The sequence below is a fragment of the Gavialis gangeticus genome, unplaced genomic scaffold, assembly GCF_001723915.1.
Source record: "Gavialis gangeticus isolate Ggan-Ray unplaced genomic scaffold, GavGan_comp1, whole genome shotgun sequence".
Classification (NCBI taxonomy): Eukaryota; Metazoa; Chordata; order Crocodylia; family Gavialidae; genus Gavialis; species Gavialis gangeticus.
In genome coordinates, this window is record NW_017729001.1 from 29,021,844 (window position 1) to 29,036,361 (window position 14,518).

Below are 14,518 nucleotides of genomic sequence, written 5' to 3' on the forward strand. Positions count from 1 at the left end.
TTATCTCTGTACAGTCAAGTTTCAACTAGTGGAGAGCCCATGGCAATCAAAACAGGCAGGAAAAAACTGATGTTTTAGAGAAACTTGAAATGCAGTTTGACTCTTTCTCTTACCACTAGATGAGCTATCTGCATTAAATTGTGTTTAATTTAACTCTAGAACTATAGAGCCCAATTAAAAATAATGAGGCCTGTCTCTAACTGTCAGGCTCAGTTAGAGATAATGGGGACTGATAGCTCCTGGAATAGATTCATTTTTGTCTGATAGATGAATTGGGGCAGGGGTCTTGGCAGGGGTCATTGGAATAGACTTGGCAACAAAACATGGGTCACTCAAGCTTAAGGAGTCTTTAGGAACCTAGTTATTAAATAAGGAAGTAGGAAGTAAATCAAATCCAAAAGCACATGAATAACCCCAACAGATTCTCTTTCTATCACATATTATTACATTGCCATTCATCTAACAGTCTCCACCTTAAACCAACAAAATACTCCATCCACAAAGATGAAACCATTCAAGAGGAGGACTGAGGAAAAAATAAGTGTGCCCTACTCCATCTCATAACAAGGGAGGGGGGAATCAGTACTTGTATTAATGTTTACTAAGTATAATTCTAGTGATAACATTTGAGATCACATAGAGAAGTATTCAAAACCATAAAGGAAAATTCGGGAACCTGTTTTGGCAGCAGTACAAAAAAGGTCACACTACTACTTTCTCTTGGGCCAAAAAAAATAGATTTGTTTGTCTCTATTTGCTCAGCACTTTCCAAATTACAATGGAAAGAGCAAAGAAATTGAGAAACCCGACTGACTGAGAGGACTGAAGCTCCTTGTCCCTGAAGAAATATATACTTGTGCTGATATGGCTGCCCTAAACTTCTCAGCACTAGACAGTAGCTGTCATTTTAAATGAATAGTTTATCGTGAACTGAGTGGGAAATGCAATGCATCGGTGACTATTTATTCGGATTGAATGACAGTTGCTGTCTGTTAGCACCGCTTTTACCCTGCCTGGAATTTTTAATCTCTCAGAGGCAAGGCTTGCCAGTGAGTCCATTGTCAACAGCAATGACTCTGAGCTTTTGCATTGGGCAAGCCCGGCGCGTTGTGCCTTGGCTGTCCTTTGTTTCTCTGCAAAGACATTTTTTAATTTAATGATATCTCCCTCAATGTATAGCGATGCACGTGCGATGTGCTGCTGATAGCCTTCCATTGTGTTTCCCCCCCCACCTATGCCTTAGCCTACAAAGTCATGAATCTATTGTCTGTGACTTCTGAGAGAAAAAAATAATCAAGCAGTTATGCTCATCTCCGAGGTGGCTGGTTGCAAGGCATTGTGTTCAAGTAGTGTGTGCAACAGTGAAACTCACTTCAGTAGGTCAGATATTTACAGAGTATTAACATCTTTAAAATGCAAAGATTTGGAGTACTTGCTTTAGCTAGATGCCAATGAATACTATGCAGGGAGTTCAAAGTGTGCATAACAAGAAGGTTTTTTTTTCAAATGACTCTGTAAGCAACATCTCTGAGCTCAGCTATAGTTGAGCTTCCATCAGCTTCTCAAGGAAAGAACCTATTTTTCTAAGGTATTATAATTTGAAAATACATAACTGGGCCAGACTGAAATTGAGCACATAAGGCCTTTGATTTTGAGGAAATTTTATTTTAATCCTTTGTGACAACAGAAAATAATGCTACTTAGCAGTTCTATAGCTCCTTTCATCACAGTATCTCAAACATCTTGACAAAAACTAATGAATTAAGCCTTGAATCAGCTTTGAGAAAGATGAACATTATTCCTGTCCTATACATGAGAAAAACCAAGACTCGCAATTATCGACATCATTGTTCAGAAGAATACCCCATTAATTTCAGCGATAAGCTCTACTTAAAAATTAGTGACACACTGCAGCCCAGAGAAACTAAGGGGTATATTTCCCAATAGTGACTGCTAATCTGAACTCTTTCCATATTTGCATGTCTGCCTTGAGGCAACTAGGGACTGATTTTCAGACGGGTGAGTAACATGCAGCTCCCATGGATGATGAATAAACAGACCCTGGGTATGTCAAACTGGTTGCTCAAATGGCAAAGCATAGCAAATGAGTGGATACTTCCAAAAATGCAGTCCTTTGACTTGTTCAAGGTCTCACTTGTGGTAGAGCTGGGAGCAGAACCGTATCCTCTGACTCCTGGTAGTGCAGTTACATGGAATGATCGACAGGGGATGTTGCAAGATCAGAACAGCCAGCACAGTCAGTGCTGGATGGAGACCAACTGCTATATTGAGGCTTGTGAAACCTATGGATTAACACTCCCATATAGCCCACACTTCCTGATCACCCCTTTCTCTTTTCCATACTCTGTTCACCCTGTTTCTCAAAACAGGCCCTGTGCAACATAATTTAAAGTAATATGAAGCCATAATCCTTGGTATTGATTTTCAGTATGCGGGGAAAATGAGGAGAAACAGGATGAGGTTTCTTTTTTAATATTATACTGTGAAAGAAAGATAACGGAACCGTAACACCCCACTCTAGAAAATATTCCATCAATATTGCGGCACTTACTAATAAATGCTGAATTATCATTTTATACATTATTTTTGCAGCTCTTCAGCTAGAGATCACTTCCTGATCAGAACCCATATTTCACAAAGTACAGCCAAGATTCAAAATGCTGAGAAAAATTGAGAAAACCTTATAAATATAGGCTGCAATAATTCTAAACTTTATTTTCACTCCTCTTGCCATTCTTAGAAACGTTATGGCTGAAATTCCTGCAGCTTAAAAATAAAGTCTTCAATTGTGTAATCATTCCACTAGCATAGCCTGATTTGTACTCTGAAAAAGGCAAGGAACCATCTTCTACCCTTAAGTACATATGATGTATTCTATAACTGGCTCTATAACTGCATGACTTTCTTTAAGGTTATCATTCTGAAATAAACTCCTTTACTGTAAGTATTTGCATACCTGGACATCTCCAGGAAAAGCAAAATATTCCACCTATTTCAAATTAAGTCTCTTTTTTTGTAGTTGTTAGAAAAAAACATTTCAAAACCAGATCTAGTGCACTGAATATGTGAAAATGCACAAGAATTGTTTTAGCTCTTGGTGTCCTAGGAAGAAAACTCCAAAGTTTGTCTATGCAGAGCCACATAAAAAGCTACACAGCAGTCAGTAAAACAACTGTGGGAAAGAAGGGATATTGAATTTATTAATTAAACATTAACATTCATGTTATGACATGTTAATGAGCAATCTGCAAACAACCCTGTATAATACAGCAACCCAGCTCAGACAATGTCACACCAAGCTAGTAATAAAAGATATAGATATGTTTTCCAGCCAATGCCTAAGCCAACCTTTCTATGTGATTGGCATTACCATCTAAATATGCAGGGCTGTGCAGGATTTACTGAGATGTTACTATTCAAGTCAATCAGAATCATGCAGCTAAAACCTTGAGCAACGCCTATGAAAATTAAGCGGTAAGGGTCTGACCAAGTGACAAAAACCAGGAAAATCAAATTTAATGCTGATGCTCTGTCTTCTCACACCATTGAGCCATTTAATTTCTCACTTCATCCTATGGCATGTTGCCATCGGGATATGCATGCCTTAATGGTGATGTATGTCCCAAAATTGAAAGTTCATACAGTCGACAGATTCTTAACTTTGTTGAAGAAAGTGATTTTTAAATGAATAGCAATAGGGCATCCAAATTATCCATATAACCAGCATTCAATCAGTACCACTGCTGATATCGTAAACATCCACCTGCCAAAAAAACCCTTAGAAAATTAGCCTCTCAAGTTTGAATAGGAAAAAAAAAACAACTTTCACTTGTCAGTCACTCAGCTGTTACAATCTCCACTCCCAACTATGTTGCTATGCTCCTGTTTACATTTCGGTGAAGGAAAATCAAAACCAAATGCCAACTGCTATTTGTCTGTTTTCATTGACACTTTTTGAATCCTTTGGAAAACATTACCTCACCTCTGGCCTGATCCTGCCTGCCTTGTGAATTCAAAGCTCCCTATGATATCAGTGGCAAGATTGGGCCCTTCGTTTCCTTTCAGTTCCCCTGTAAAATCAGATCTTTTCTGTATCCACTGTAGCTTGACAGTGCAATCTTTTCTAAAGGACTCAGACTGCATACACCTGGCTTTTATTGGCAGGTGCATCTTCTGAATCAATTTCTATTTCTTCCATAGAATGCCCTTAGTTTAGAGTGAAAGGTTAGATGTCACTTTTTCTTAAATCTCAAGACTATTGCCACTAGAACAATCAAACATTTCCAACCATTTATTTTACATGGGCATTTCAAGAGTTTGGAAAATACACTGAAACACAGCAGGCACCCTTTCAATTCCCTTGAGCCTCCTCTCCAAAAATAACTTACAGCGGGGTAAAACAGTCACATAATATATCTTGAAGATGCTGGGATTTTTCTTTTTGCCATTGAGCAGTTCTAGTTTGGAGACACTGTGTTGGCGCACACCATACTATGGTGGCAGCTCCCATCATTCAGTGGGTCCCGTGTGCTATAGCAGAAACTGCCAAACAAATGGTTTATTCTCTTGTGATAGTAAACCAGGAAACAAATCTATGATGACACTGTTACATGCATTTGTGAACTTAATGGCATTGTAGGTCACTGGACAAATCTTTCTAAACTGAACTGTTGACAGTTCTTTACAGGGTTCCCCAGAGGAAACATGAGGTTAATTGACCATTCCTTCAAACCATGAAATGCTTTTGAAAATGTAAGTTTTAAGTCTGGTAGCCTCAACTCTGATGAAACAGCATGTTTGCACTACGGTGTCTTCTAATTACTGAAATTAAGAATTTTGGTCAGGAGAGGTGAAGAGATGGTTTAATTGGATTTCTGAGTCATATAAACATGAAGCAGCAGTCATCTAAAATGGGGCAGTGTTTAGGACACACGTTAGGCAGCAGAGTACCTGTTACAGTAAGCAACCCATGAGGACAAGCACCTACTTCTCCATGATACTAATCTGAAGAAGGCCTTATGAAAAGAGGGGTTTTAAAGGTGCAGCCTTAAGTCCTAAAGCACACATGCACATGCTCCGCTTATGAGATTATGAGTTCCATTGGATTTCACAAAAGATAAAAATCATCACACCAGCACTTGCATCAGGAAGTCTGTATGAGTAACTTTACACTCTCGTCAACAATCTGCAAAACCAGGGCCAGAGATTCCAGCACATGTACACTCAGAGGTTTCCTTTTTAATTGTTCTTCCTGAACATATGGAAAGAAAAGTAGATTTGCTTTAACGAAACTGGTACACAACTGCAAGCAGCTGTACACCACCTAGCTTTCATTGTGACTGGAAAGGAAATGGAAACCAACTATTATGAACCAGATTCTAATACATTGCTCACCATCAATTAAAAATGTATTGTACTGTTTGATGGGTGATTATAGGCTAACCCATTATTTCAAATGGTCTATTATCCACCAACAACCTCTCTGAGTGACCTAGTTATACTAATGCAGACCTTATGCCAAAATAGTTTGCTGTATACTTGGCTTCACAAATCAACAGGTTAAATTTTGAGTTTCCGAGTTTTATGGTTTAAGTGATTTTGTTAGCAGAGATACTCTATGTCATTTTATAGGCACAGAGTAGAAAAACTAAACCCAAAGGCTCTATTTATTATTAAACAGGGAATTTGTATTTTTTTTTTTTACAAATAATCAGTATAGTCCTTTTAAAATATTTCTAGCTATAAACAATAAATGCAAAACTAAATAAATACCATTTACAGGATAACAGTTAGGATGACACCTTGCTGGAGACTGGTTCTAAACCCCAGATAAGAAAGCTTTGAGTGCTGCAGAAATTTTGTTCCAGTGCTCAGCTCCCACCTGCCCTAAACGTCTACTGTTTAGCCCATTGCAGAAACAAGGATCCCACATTCTGATTCCATTGGAATGACGAGCCCATGAACCTGAAATTCAAATATGGCATAACATTTCAAAATGGGAAACACCAGAGAAAATATTAGTTCAAGAGGCAGAACTATTGAAACCAACATAAATTTCAGTTGCCCTCTAAATGGGGATTAACTACTATAGCAACCTGCACTAAACTCACTTGCTATGAAGTACTTCCTATTTGGAAACCAGGGATGTGCCTATCTAAAAGGACAAGCATAAAATATAGCCACATGATTTAACTTGTTCCATGGGTTCTCTCTTTAAAGGGATCAAAGTGAGAGATGTTTCATTCTTTGAAATTTTATTTTTGCAGGATTATGTACTTGGTGCCACTATGTTTAAAATCTCACCATGCAAAAGTGTTAGGATTAGAGATTGGCTAAAAAGGAGTAAAAAAAATGGATGGAAGAGCCTGTCATCATCTTGAATCTGTTGTGACTTAAATCATGGCTTTTTTGTGGCCTGGGTGAGCTGTGCTGATGATCTTGTAACCAAAACCAGCCCCCTTCCTGGCAATCTCAGAAGACAGGTTAACTGAATGGGTATGGAGAATGAACTTGCTTCTCCCCACCAGAGGAGAGATCACCAAAGTTAAAATTTACTGGCATGATGTTGAAGCTGCTTCTCTGGTGTGCCTATTTTGTGGATTAAGAAAGACTTCAGTCTCCGGTGCTGTTGTTGATTAAATTTTAAATAAGGGAGGGTGGGGCGTGAAGAGATAGAAAGAGGTCCAGTGAAATCTATCCTTAGAAGTGATTCCACAGTTGCTGACAACAAACAGGAAAATGCTTGAACAGGTACCGATTGGCCAAAGACAGTCAACACGAATTCACAAAGGAGAGGTCATGCCTAACAAATCTGATTAACTTTGTCAAGGAGTGGGGACAACTGGGCTGATGGGATGTAGTGACATATACAGCCATTCTGGACTTCCTGAAGAGATTCTGATACTGTATTACAGAGAAATAGATATTAAGTTACTTTAGCTAAGAACTTACTCCTATCAAAGCTTTTAAACTGGGGGAAGAACCAGCTCAGCAAGAAAAGGCAAAGGGTAGAGTGGTGCACTTACAAAAGAAGAAGCAGAATACTGAAGAATAAATACTAAAATAGACTACTAAAAACTTCAGCCTCATCTTGTTCAGACTGAGCATGACTATAAAATGCCACCTCTAACAGAATGGCCATATGACTCAGTACGTCTGATCCCATGTAAGTGTCATTATGATATATTTGAACACCGGGAAAGTGGAAGTTCTTGGGCCTTCTGATTGTTCACAACAAACAGCTGGTGCCTGGGAAACATATGAAGATCATCTGGAATGTCAATACATGGAAAAAAAACTCTGCATGTATCTTGTGTACGGGCAAAGAGCAACACCAAAGGTCACGTGAAACATTTGCTATAAGCTGTAAGCAAAGGAGAACAATCCAGTCCTTACTGGAAGATTTTCACTCTTTGTTACAAACATTCTTTTTTTATTTTCCCTGTGTGCACGTGTAGGAGAGGGGGACCCTTCACAATGTGAGTATGAACACAGTTGAGAGCAATAAAAATATCATAATTATCTGGGTCATACTCACTGCCTGTGGAGACTAGCTTCAAACTAACAAAAAATGGAGTCTGAAAAAGCCCATCAGCAGGACATGGAAGACGTAAGTCAAAACCATACATCTTTCTTTGTAGTGCGCTGGCTGTCAGGAAACCGCAGATTGTCTAAAAGCAACAGTGTAACCAGGAATGTTGATTTTGTAAAATGCCACCTAGTTTGCTGAAACCCTCTGTCCTAATCCCCATGTAGAGATGAAAATTATAAATACCAACCAACTACATGCTAATTAATAAGTTATTTTCACATAGTTGCCAAGGGCTGGCAACGTCAAATGTCATTACAATAATTCTCATTTTTGCCAAACACCCTACAAAGCAAAATAAAAACACACGTTTAAATAACAGTAAGTATTTGACTTCACAAAAATAAGAGGCAATTCAGAGTGTGTACTGACATACTACTTGTAAACTCACCATTTCAAGCCTGGTATTAAACGGAGTACCTCTAACCATAGATGATGTTACCTTCCATATGGGCTGATGTTGTCTACCATATGTGCTACAATACCTACAGACAATAGAGTGAATAAAAGTAGCTGTAGCTTCAGTCCTAAATGGGTTTGCTCTTGTGGGCTTACATTAAAACCCGAATACTTTTAAATGATTTTAGGCTTAAAATACATCAGTGTGAAAAAAAAAGTTCATGGATCTAGAATTTGAAAGTTCCACTTCTATTGAGGTTACCCTGATTTTCACAAGCCACCCATGAGACATAATGCTACAACACTTAGGCATATGTGGACAAATGATGGAGAGACTGCCAGACTTTGCTTTTTTTTAGGTTAGTTTACAATCCCTTCACATAACCAAAACCTAATCTGTACTGGAATTATGAAGGTGTTGGTTTTCCCTATGTACTAAAGACAGCTTTATAAAACTCACTGAAAATAATGAAGAAGAAACTTTAAATCTCTCAGCTGTCTGAATTAAGAGATCGTATTAAACTGTACAGCAAGTACCCCATTTCCTTAGCACAAAGGTACTTCCTCCTTTCTCTGATTTTCATAATTGAAAATGAAAACCTGTGCTAATGATCTGAGTATCCCAGAGTGTGCAGCACGTCTCTGAAAGCCTATATGTACTACTGCTCTTGCACAACTCCCCTGAAACCAGTGCAGAATTATTCACTCCATTTCCCTTGCTAAAAAAGCAGTTTACTTTATACCTATTTGTATAGGCTGGCATACCAGAAAAGACACTCTCCCATCTGATGGCCAGCCTTGTCCTGATAATTCCCTGTATCAGTACAATCTATCTGTTCCTAAATGTCAACAATGTGACACTGAAATCAATGCCCAGGTCAGATGGCAGTTTTCAAAATCATGGCTATGCTAGGCAGCAGAGCCTTTTTCATTGGGGGATAGAGCCATTCCTCCCATGCCAGAGTATCAAGAGTTTATGTAGAGCACAACAACTTTCTCCCTGAGTAAAAAATGGCAGGTATTAAATTGAGTAAAAAGGGTCCTTGTGGTTAGAAGATCCCTGGCTTGCTTTACAAGTTACCATTTAGTTACTGCTAAGTTGGATGCAAAATAAACCAAATTAAGAAAGAATAAATATAACTATGCTTTGAAAGTGCAAATTGCATTCCAGAGGACAGAGTAATTAGGTTTCTCTTTGTTTATGGTGCTTGTTCAAGACCCTTTAAAAGCAACAGTATTTTAAAACATAGCTTATTCTGAACAAGTCAGGCACTAGGACCTCCACTGTATTTTCCTTACCTTAGTTGTAAGGAAGGTCTTTTTGTCCGTTACATCCATGCATGTAATCAGTGATTGTGCCTATTGTGAAACTCAGATTCACCATCTGTATGCTCCCAAGTGGCTAGACTAGTGCTAAAACCACATCCCTATGGGATTAATCTGCAATTTCACACTAAATGATTTTTAAGTATAATTTGTTGCAATGATACAGTTTTACAGAATCTAAAACAGCCAGTGTTTTGGTATCGAGGGCTTCTAAAGCTGCTGTACAACTAGTACCAAGTCCAACTTTACATTTGTTTCACTTCAGGCATTAATATAGAAGGGATATGAATGAACAGGTCTTATGGAAAAGGTTTTGGGTAACAGAAATAGCTGCATTTCATTTCCAAGGGAAAAAGTGTGTACATAGATATGGAATCTACATACTGATCCTGTAAACAGCAGAGAGAAGCAGATTCCTATGTATCTAGCTTGATGTCAGGACTTTCCATGATAAAGTTGCAGTTCAAAGTATAAATATAAATGTACAGATTCTGTGTTGGAAGGAAAGGAGCAATGAATTGTAAAGGCACTGTGTAAACAAAGGAGGAGACAAGGAACCTTGTCTTTCACTAAAAGCAGAGCTGGCTTGAAGTATGCAAGGGAATTATTCCTTTGCAAAATACACTCAGTTTTAAAAGCCTCCTATTTTTAAATAAAACAAGTTATTACTCCCTCCGCACATTTTAAGGTATTTAGTCAAAGAAAAAAAAATACAACCAGAAAATCTGCCTAACCAAGACTAAATAGATCAAGGGTCAGGACATTTTAACATGACATGCTCCAACAGGAAAGAGCCAGAGTACACACCAAGCAGTTTTTCAGCCATGCTGAGCTGAAGATAGCAACTCCAGACCAAACAACTTTATGATAGAGGAAATGTTTTTTATAATCTGTCTAGATGGGATACAGAGATCGATATAGTGTAGGTGAATTTCTGTATTACCAGCTTCCATCTTACTACTCCTGAATCTTCCTCAGCTATCCCTTGCTTTCCTACAATTCCTTCCTAAGGTTAACCAGTGAAAGAAGATGTAATAAATACATTTTAAAGGGAATTTCAGTTGATAGCAATGTGAATTCAGTACTGGTTAGCACAGCACGCAAAGCTGCATTGGGACTTTACTGACTGAGCTTCTATGTAAGACTAGGAGAAACATGGATCCCAAACTACTAGAACTGGAGACTAAGGATGTTTACAACGTAATTCCTCGTCTTGGCTAGCTGGGGCTTGCTCTCATAATTAATTCCCTCCAAACCCATTACTTCAAGAGGAGGAGGTGATTTGGCCACTAACAGTTAACTGATTTTTAAAGGCTCCATGTGGGTTTAACCATATGAGTCTAATTAAGCCAGCCCAAATCTGAATGAAAGAAAGAAAGTAGGAACTGCCAATAAACTATTTTTGCCAGTATTCATTCTGAAATTAACTTCAAGGAATGCCAAAAGTGCTGATCTCATTCCTTAACTAGACAGGACTGCAGTCCAAACTCAATCACTTAATACCACAGAAGAAACAAGCTCCCATCCAGCCTCTTTGCCCAAATCTGCAATTTTAAATCAAGCAGGCATCATACACTTCATGCCTTCGTTGTCCACAGCTGTTTTCATTGTAGCCCTTACATCTGTCAGGCAGTCCCGGGCCTCAACTGTAACATTAGTTGGGTGAGAAGACACATTCAAATGCTAAACTGCCCACAGGTGGGCTCACCAAGCTACATAATCAACATACAATTCACCTGTATTTAGACTTGTGGCTAGCAAGTCATCAGCTTTGATCAAAAGTAAGGAGCAAACACAAGAGCAAGACAATAGACAGACGTCTCTTGTAATGATGCTTGTTCCTGCAGAACAGCCCTATTTTTTAATATTGTTGGTATTATTATAATAGTACCTTTAAACTGAGAGATTCCACCACCTGTTCTGCTAAACATCCATCCTGCAAATACTTCATGCAACTTCAAGGAACTTACTCATGTGTATAGGCTTAAGCATCATTCTAGATGTGCTCAATTGGTGCTAAATAGTTAAATTGTCCATTCACTTGCCTTTCTCTTTAGCGTAAACTCCTCTAGTGAGGAAGGTGGGCATAAATGGTACTCTCTGCTCACTATAAGAGAGTACTCGTGACATCCATGCATTCCAAGCTGGAGTTGTACAATTCACAATGTCAGTGAGATAACCTAATCTTTCCAGCGGATGCATTATTACAAAGAAACAAGACAACTAAAATGCTTACCAGCATTTGCTCCTATAGGGAGATAGGCAGATACTGAGGTTGAGAAGGAAAACACGCATTTTATCCCGCACACCTGCCCCATACATGTTGGGTTATGAACCTCAAGCTGCAGGGCTTTAATTTAAAATTGTACTTCTACATGAATAGAAATGAAGGGGGTGGTTCCTAATTCCATGCTCACTGCTTTCAATAGTATATCATAAGTACACACAGCTGGAAGGGGCCTTCTGGCACTCAAATCATGTAATAAGCTGATCCAGGTTGGGGTTTATGTAGTGGGCATTTGTGTAGTATATACAGGCCACATCTACATGAGATGCTGATTGTGCAGTAAATGGTGTTACTGCGCAGTAGCATCCCTGTACGGCTTCGTGGTGATGCTTACCGTGTAGTAGCTTGTTACTACTGTGCAGTAGTATCACATCCCGGTTCATGCCTTGGGACACTACTGCACAGTAGTAACAAGCTACTACATGGTAAGCATCTTGTGTAGTAGACACAGCCACACACTCTGAATAGTGCCAAGATGCCATGAATAATGCCAGGCACTTGCACAACGGTCATGTTATCAGAAATAAAAAGGGTGGCATATATTTTGATGGAAAGTTTATGGGGAGAAAAGTCCAGGTTGCTCTAGTTAGTAATCTAATTCCTGAGAAGTGCAGCTGAGAAATCATAGGCTTTCTGGGCTCTATTCCAGTTCTGCTACTGGCACTGTGTGTCTGTCCTTGGTTCAGTTATTTCACCTGTTTTCCTTATCTGTTAAATGGAGATGACCTTCCTCACAGCCATACTGGCAGAAAGCAGGGTAGGGAGACGCACCTTATAGACTAACTAAATCAGAGCAGCATAAGCCTGCATGAGCTTGAGCTCATTTTATCAGATGCTGTGAAGGATCTCAGAACAGAGATCTGAGCCACTGTACTTTCCCTTCCTGTTTTCTCCTTTATCAGAGGTTTTTGGAGCGATACTGACATCAAATGATTAAACCTAACAACAGATGTGTTAGGAAGCTGGTTAGCCATGGTAGTCCAAAGTCAGGTAGAAAGCAGGGTAGAGATGCGTATGCATCTCTGAAGGGAAAAACCCTTTCATGGCAGCTGATGAAGCAAGCGCCAGCTCACGTACGCTTATGCACCTCTGATTTTGATAATCTATGTGATGCATCTCCACTCTGCCTTCTGCCTAACTTCACGCTAACATGCCTTTCTCACTGTCTCACGCAAACATCATTAGGTTGAATCATGGAAGTGGCGGTGGTGGCAACCCCTCAATGCCAAAGCAATCTCTACCACAACTCATTGATGGGTCTTGAGGTGATTTAAGAGTCCAGTCCTTCAGCCACAGATCCATTCACAGAAGTTGCAGGGCTTTCTGCAGGAGAGAGTAGGCTGCAGGCTGGGAATTTTTTTCCTTTTCCTTCCTCCATTCTCTCTTCTTTGTTTCGAGGGCAAGATGCTTTCCTTCAAAACATGTTGTGGCTCAGTTGAAATTGCGGTGCCGTTGGAGTGGGTTGGCAGCCAGCTCCTCCCAGCTCTTGACGTTGGCATCCATTTTCTTGAAGTATGCCTTCCATGTGTCCTTGTAATGCTGAATTATGGGGTTACACGCTAAAAACTTCTTGACAGGGGGGAGAAGACAGGAAGGGAGCTCACAGTGCCTGGGAGATGAGCCTCTTCCCCTATTTATTGGTGTGTCCTGGTTTATGGCACTGCACCCATCTGAGAACCCTGGCTGGGGCAGTGGCTTATAAGAGCCTGGAGTGATGTTCATAAACAGCTCAGCCCTTGCTAGTAAACATCTGTCCTGAACGGCAAACCCCAGAGAGCCTTGGGGGTCTCCACATCCACCCCCTTGCCCTGGCCCGTGCTTCCTTCACCCCTGATCCCGCTCAGGGAGATCTGACACAAGTTGGCAGTCAGTTTAAAGCAAACTCAAGGGTGTTGTTTTTCACCCAGGGTGTCATTAATGGGTGGGACTCGTTGCCACCACAGGCAGTGGAAGTGGACAGGGTAGCCAGATTCACCAAGGGACCGGATACATTCCTGTTGCGATGGAGCAGGGCAGTGAGGGGCACAGCCTCTAAATCGCTGCTTCCCAGACCTGCAGTGCTGGAGGCTGCAAGGGAAAGAGGAACAGGGGGGAAAAAGCCCTGTCAGACCCAGTTATTTCTCCCTTCCAGCCCCACTTGCTGCCTCCAGGTGACACAGGCCTATTGGTATGCCATGCTGTGACATGGGCCAAAGCCCTCCAAGTACAGCTACAAGCTTCCCCCTGTGATGGGGGCCACTAAGGGCATATCACGGATTGCGTGGGACAACACAATCAAAGCAGGGAAGGGGGTGAGGGTCAGAGGGGCTGGCGAACACTGCCTGGTCGCTCTGCCGGCAGAGTTTCGCTGGGAAAGTGGCCCCAGGGACCCTCCTGGCCAAAGCCTCCTTCCTGCTCAGATCCACCTGGGGCTTGGCTAGGCCCAGGAGCAGGTTGTTGGGTTTGTTTTTTTAATCTCGTTCAAGACCAAACGGTTTCCAAATTCAAGTGGACAAAACCCAGTCTTCCTGTTCCAGAATTCACCTCAGCGGCGCTCGGTCCTCAAGGTTGCTGCCCCGACCCTCCGCCCGGCCTCCTCCAGTCCAGGTGGGGACCCGGCGTGCGAGCCCCAGGCCCGAAGGCCGCAGGGGTTTGGAGGCCCCAGGCTTGTTTGATCGTAGCTGAAAAAAGGGCCAGGAGCGGGGTGGAGCACGGGGCCTGCGCCAGCCGGTGTTTGTGGGGAGGCATCTCCTGCCCCTTCCCACCTCTGTCTCCTCCACCCCCTGAGGGGGCTGTTCCTCAATTACCCCCTCGGGGGGCTGCTCCCTAACTACCCCCTCGGGGGGGACCGTCCCCCCACTACCCCTCGGGGGGCTGCTCCCAAGTACCCCACAGGGAGGCCGCTGGCGGGCCGGTTC

At 41.2% G+C, this 14,518-nt stretch overlaps 1 long non-coding RNA gene across 1 annotated transcript; it reads right to left on the reverse strand.

Moving 5' to 3' along the window:
• Positions 1–1,694: 1,694 nt before the first annotated feature.
• On the reverse strand, positions 1,695–13,704 carry LOC109290534. Its single transcript, XR_002095611.1, has 4 exons — positions 13,525–13,704; positions 8,001–8,094; positions 5,154–5,272; positions 1,695–3,784 (listed from the first exon to the last, which is right to left on the reverse strand). It is a non-coding gene; the product is annotated as an uncharacterized LOC109290534 (long non-coding RNA).
• Between the last annotated feature and the right edge of the window lie 814 nt (positions 13,705–14,518).